This window comes from Triticum dicoccoides, chromosome 1B (genome assembly GCF_002162155.2).
Source record: "Triticum dicoccoides isolate Atlit2015 ecotype Zavitan chromosome 1B, WEW_v2.0, whole genome shotgun sequence".
NCBI classification, from domain to species: domain Eukaryota; kingdom Viridiplantae; phylum Streptophyta; class Magnoliopsida; order Poales; family Poaceae; genus Triticum; species Triticum dicoccoides.
Window position 1 is genome coordinate 683,018,488 of NC_041381.1, and position 6,998 is coordinate 683,025,485.

A 6,998-nucleotide genomic window follows, 5' to 3' on the forward strand; every position below is an offset into this window, starting at 1 on the left:
TTCAAATTCTAATTAAAGTCGAAAATTTAAATTTCTCAAACATGCAAAAAAATGTTCAGAGGGTTGCAAGTATTCACTAGCTAATTGTCATGTGAGAATTACCCTTGGTCAGAATATTTAAATGCCCCTTAAATATTCAAAACAGTAGCAAACAACAGCTTTTAGCTCTTTTAATATAAAGTTAAATTCAAATGATTCAATTTGAGCCCAAACTATTTGTGCCATCTATGAATATTTTCTTGTATTTATATGACATGTTTCACTTTGTACAAAAGTTTGTTTGGTGGGTCAACTAAATGCAAAACATGAGCGAAAAACTAAAATAGAAAAGTTTAAGAAGAAAACAAAAGAAAAGGAGAAAGCCCCCCCGTTCCCCCACGCGTCTAAGACCGCCCCGGCCTCGTCGACGAACCCTAGATCCCCAGTCCCCCCTCTCCTCTCCCCTCGCTCCCTTTTTCGATCTGGACTGGCGCCCGAGCGCTGCCATGGCTGCGCCATCGTCATTCGCGTAGCCGCTAGCCTCCTCTCGCCTCTCCGTCAAGTCCACGAGCTCCGCTCACCTCCGCTACATTGTCCTCTCCTCACTGCATCACCGCCATGCCTTGTCTTCTTCTTCCTTGGCTCCGACGCACTACGGTGACAGTTCCGGCGCCAGCGAGCCTTCCCCAAGCCGCCTTTTGCACATCTAAATGCTCTCGGTGAGCCGCGCATTGCCGAACACCACTTGTAGCCGCCGTCGGACGTGGCCCCTGTCGACGCGCTCACCGACCCGTCATCGCGCACCCAACATCGCCTGCACGCACCCACGGCCGTGCCTTCGCGACTCCCCACACGCTCGTGCCCTGCTGTTGTTGCTACTGCTGCGTCCACGCCCGCCTTAGCGGCGCCCTGCCGCCGTCCGCCCGCTGAACCGCAGCCGCTCGCCGCAGCCCCACAGGCCACAGCCCCGCTGCCGCGCTTGCATGCGCCCCGCTCCCAACCATCGCGGCCCTCCTCCAACCGCCGCTGATGCCCCTCTGCACAGGTCGTGCTGGCCTCCCGCGCCCAGCCACTGCCCTCGCCATGTCGTTGTTGCGGCTGCTGTCCGCGCATAGCCGCGCCAATCCCGCCTCTGTCCGGCCACGCCCTGACGCCGCCATCGTCGCTCCCCGGCGTCCGGGGCTCCTGCCGCTGGCCATGGTCCCCCTCCACTCTGTGCTGGCTGGTGGCCTCGCCGGAGGCCGCGCCCGGCCGCGGAGCCCGAGCCCCCTGGTGTCGTGTGTGCCTAGGTCCGGCCTTCACGGGCGCCCGCCCATTAACCCACTCGCCCAGCGCCCTAGGCCAGCCAGGGCCACTGATCAAGGGGCCCCACGTCCCTTTTTCTAAAAAAAGATACAAAAAATGTATATTAAAAATAATTATGACTAGTTAATTAATTAATCAATTAATTAACTTAATTAAAGTTTGTTTAATTAACTTAACCTGCTCCTTAACTACCTAATATGTAATTAGCTAGTTATGTCAATGACAAGGGGGGCCCACCCCCTGTTGACCAGGCAAGCGTTGACTGGTCAACTGGGACCCCCTGGACCCATAGTCATCCTCTTGTGGACTGCTGGGTGCACTGCACCGGGTGCACTGCCCGGGTGCACCTAGCAATTTCCCATTTATTTCGAATTAATAATAGTTCCATAATAAAAATCATAGAAATTAATCCGTAGCTCAGATGAAAAAGTTGTATACATGAAAGTTGCTCAGAACGACGAGACAAATCCGAATGTGTGGTCCGTTCGCCCGCCATGCATCCCTATCATAGTAAACGTCGAACTTTTCCCCTTCGGTTCATCTGTCTGACAGACGCCCGGAACCGGGAAAACATTCCCGGATGTTTTCCCCCTTCGCCAGTATCGCCTAGCTCTGCGTTAGAACACCTCTAGTATCGCTTATTGTCTTGTTCTGCATATGTTTGCGTGTATTTACTGTTTCTTCCTCTCTTCTCTCGAGTAGACCCCGAGACTGATGTTGATGTCCGTGTGATCGAGTACGTCATTGATGACCCTGCTTCACTTTCAACGGAGCTTCCAGGCAAGCCCCCCCCTTTGATCATCCCGATATCGCCCATTCCATTATCTCATGCTTGCATTAGATTTTGCTACTTTAATTGATTGCTCATATTCTGATGCATAGTCTGCTTTTGTACCTGCTGTTGTACCTTACCTGCTTATCCTAAACTACTTAGTATACATTGGTTAGTGATCCATCAGTGACCCCCACTTGTCCTTGTTGCCCCTGCTTCATCATCGACGCCTTGATCAACGTGATCAACGACTAGAGCCCGACACCTCACATCACATCACGCCATTTTTGTTGCTCGACTTCGCAGAGTTACCATTGAGTGCCGAGGGTGGTACCTCATACATCACTCCTGCTGAGATCTCTGTAGTGTAGCTACCCGATCGTAGTCATCGATGGTGATTCCTCCTTAGCCACTCCCGATACGACTCTGTCGTGCAACCCCTCAAGTGTGAACCTCGAGGGTGGTTCCTCTTACATTCACCTTGATGATTACATTGAGTGGAATCCACCGAGGGTGATTCCTCAGGTTTTCCCCTTAATGTTTGGACACACGGTTACCCAGACTTTACTTGAGACCATTGCTGAAGTCGGGTCAGCCCTGACGGGTACCCGCGAGTTGATGGGAAAGTCGAGCGGGCCCATTGAGCGCCCACGAGTTTTCCACGTGGCACGGCCGGGCAGTCTGGGCCCTTATTGTAAGTCCACGAGACGGGGCGACAGGGTCACATATCGCGAGTCTCTGCTTGTTTCCGTGAGCCCCCAATGCACTAACAAGTTTGGGTATTTGTTCTGAGTTGGCCTCTGGCCTTTACGCACTAATAACCACGCGAGAATAGTTATGGGCCTCGACGTCACAGTATCAGCCGAAGCTTTATTAGACGTCCAGTTCAGCAGTGCGGCACGGTCAGATCGTGTTGGCCATCCGAGGCGGTGCTGGTATCCACCCTGCTCGCAATGACCCAGAGTGCTGCGGACGATGGCAGAGTGCTTAGGATGTAGACAGGCGGGGACCTCTCTGCTGAGCCTAGGTAGGGATGCGATGTGTTGATCTTTCGAGGCCGGGCATTGACCCCAAAAAGTGTGTCCGACCAGAGTAATCAAGCGTGTTCGGTAACATGACGACCCCTGCAGGGAAGATATATATTCGAATACCGTGTCCACAGTAATGGACGTTCAGACTTATATCCGAACTTATATAACTAGAAATGAATACTTGAGATATGTGAGGATATGTGGCACCGAGATTGCTTTCTTGCAGGGAGTCGAGGAAGGATCTCTAGGCATTGTTGTTACAACATGCTTGTTAATTAAACTGCTATTCTTTACTCTTCTACATGCTGCAAGATGCTTGGAGCTGCTTGAAGATGCTAGTCTTCGTTAGGCTAGGCCTTCCCCTTTATTCTGGCATTCTATAGTTCAGTCCACAGATACAACCCTTCCATTTGATACCAATGCATACTTAGTATAGATCTGATGCTTGTGAGTACTTTGGATCAGTACTCATTGTTGCTTTTCTACTGCTTTCCCCCGTCTTTCTTCTTTCCGTTTGATGCAACCAGATGGTGGATCCTTGGAGCTAGATGCCACCGCCGACGGATACTACTACGTGGAGACCACCAACGACCAGAGTAGTTTAGGAGGTCCCAGGCATGAGGCCTTGCCTCTTCGATCGTGTTGCTTTTGTGCTAGCCTACTTAAGGGATCCTTGTTTAACTTATGTCTGTACTTAGATATTGTTGCTTCCGCTGACATTGTGTATCGAGCTATGTATTCGATCCCCCGAGGCCTCTGGCTTGTAATATAAAGCTTATATTCTTTTATTTGAGTTTAGAGTTGTGTTGTGATATCTTCCCGTGAGTCCCTGATCTTGATCGTACACATTTGCGTGTATGATTAGTGTACAATAAAATCAGGGGCATCACTGTTTCATTGTAATCAAATGCGATGAACAGGGCCTCATCGATGTCAACGGCATTGGTGTCCAACAAGTTCACGAACTCGGCAGTTGCATTGTTCGAACCACCGCTATAGTGAACGACAACAAGTCACGAGCTATTGCCAAAGCAAAAGAAAATTTCCATGACCGAAGAGGCATACCTTCCGGCCATTTCGTCGAACACCTCGCTTGCGGTGGGAGCAGCACCGTTGATCGGGACCGCAGGGGAACCTATTTCCTGGGTGGAGGGAGTGGATGAAGGAGCCGGCTTCCACTACAAAAAAATACACTTCCGTGATGATACGTGTTTGTCAAGTAGGTCGTGTTTTTTTTCATGCGTGTACATCCATGATGATTTTATGACAGAATCAAGATAGTCATACCTGTGTTGTCGTAGAAGTGTTCCATGACATTACCAAAATTATCATCACGGAAGTGTCCAATTCCATGACGATAAATCGCGCATCACAGAAGTGCTTTCTTCAAGCGTGACCGACACGTGGCATCCACCATAACGGAACGTCGTTAAGCTATCGGGTCAAGTTTTGGATCTGATAACCCGTTAACAGCCCCGACCAATGGGGATTTTCCACATGTAAAATCATCATTGGCTGGAGGAAACACATCTCGGCTCATCGTTGGGACAGATGTCATCCACTCATTGGACAGAAGGCGCCTATGATACGTAGACACGTGGCAGGGCCCAACAGAGGCCCATTCCTGTGAAAAGGCCGGCCCGTTTGACTTTGTCAAAAGGTGGCGGGCCGGGCCATGGAAAGCCTGTTAATGGATTGTTCGCATATAACCCATTTACATCCCGCTAACCCAAGGCCCGTTACACCCTATCCGAATTAGGCCCAGTAGCGTCATCTGGGCCATCCAATATGATTTCAGCCCATTTTCACTGCTAGCCCATGTATGACCCATGACGTCTTTCGACCCATATGAGTCCCTTTTTAACTCTTGGCCCATTAATGGCCCGTCGTGAAACTGGCCCGTAATGAACAGTGTATCACTTTACACCCATTAACGGCTTGTGCTGAAACTGGCCCGTAATGTATAGTGTACCACTTTATACCCATTAACGGCCCGTTATTTCGTTGGTCCGTTTCCAGCCCATGTTATCTTTCAGCCTTCTCAGAGCCCATTTATTCTTGGGCTCATTTCCAGCATTCGTTTACTTACGGCCCGTTACTGTCATTTTCTGCTTGTGGGCTATAAATTCAACCTGTGGTTACAGTCGGCCCGTTTGTGGTCCGTTAATACGTTGGGCCATTTTCATAGCGTCATCAAATACGACCTATTAACGATGGCCCGTTATGGTCGGCCCATGAACGGACGATTCCAACTCTAGCCCATTTACGGCCATAATGCGGTCTGTTTGGCCCATGTTTGGCCAATCGATCATACAACCCGTATAAGGCCCATTAATTATACGGCCCATAGAAGGCCCATTGTTTCTACGGCCCGTAGAAGGCCCACTGTTTCTACGGCCCATAGGAGGCCCAGTGTCACTACAGTAAATATTAGCCATGGTTATTGTGGCCTAGTTTTAAAATATAGGTTATTGCAGCCACTAGCAAACCGTGGAAAAAGAACTTCAATGACTACAAGCAAACAAATAAACAAGACAACAAGGAAATAAATAAGCAAGCAACTAACGCTAGGCTATCACGGCTATTACACATATTACATCCACTGGGCATCAAAGTTCGCCACCAGTGCAAATATAGGGAACAAAGCAGCATATCATATACACTGGTTGTCAAAGTTGCCAACCAGCGCAAATAAACGCCGCAGCAAAACAAATCCAGAACTTAAACCACTTCCGAAGATCTCCAGAAACAATATCCTAGGTACCCATAATGCTGGCAAGATGCTTAGCAAGCTTATTAACTTTCTCTTGTTTGGCGCTTAAATCCTCCAGCGCTTGCTGTTGCACCTGGAAATATGCATCTGAATTCTGCAGTGACTTCCTCAGTCCTTTAGCTTCCTGTCGTAGCACATCTGATCGATGTCTTTCAACTTGAAGTTGAGACTCAAGAAGACGAACTGATTCAGGCAGTGAGTTCGAAGAGCTTGTGCCAGCAGTAGTGGCCAGTAACTCGAACACTACATGAAGACAGGACTTTTGGGTTCTCTCACTACCGTCAAGATAGTTTTTATCAGCTTTCTTGGAGACCAACAGGGATGTCTCACTATCTTGAACCTTATCTGCATTACTTCCTTTACCATTGCGTAACGCGGTACTGTTCCGCATTCTAAAAGAGAAACAAGCAGACACATCACAGGTTTACCATGTTGTATATGAAACTCATTTTGGTAAATGAGTTCAGTAGTAAAGTGGACAGGATAACAACATTAAACAAACATATATCTATATACCATGGTCACTTTATGGTCTATATCATTCTAGTTTTTGTTGCCAAATCAAGATAGAGACACAGTTCAAATAATATTTGTTCAAGACAAAGCAGAATAGAAAGAATATAAGTGTGGGAAACTATAGAGCAATAACAACACTTTTAATGTGCATGACATGAGAACATAACTGTTTATTGAAATCAACATAGAGCAGGTTACAACAGCAAACCAGTTAAAGAAACAGGTTTGAAACATACCTGTTGCGCCATTGGAGTTTCAGTTACATCCTTCAAATTTGAAAATAGTTGGTATGAGTAAATACAGTAATGCAAGAGCAAAGGAGTATGAACCATCACTACTAGGGAAAAGGCTAGCAGCAGCGCGGGTTTTAGATGTATCAGTAGCGCGGGGATAGGCGCTAGTAATAAGGCGCTACAGCTAACAGATAGTAGTAGCGCGTGCTCACCGGACTACTGCTACACAAGTGTAGCAGCAGCGCTGTTAGCGGAAGCTCGCTACTGCTAGTAGCTCTAGCGCGCTTTACCTTGACGCGCTACTGCTATCGCGGTGCTGCTGGTAACTTTTATACACTCGCTACTGCTAATTTAAGTACGTTTTTTTGGCATATTTGTTTTGTATTTGA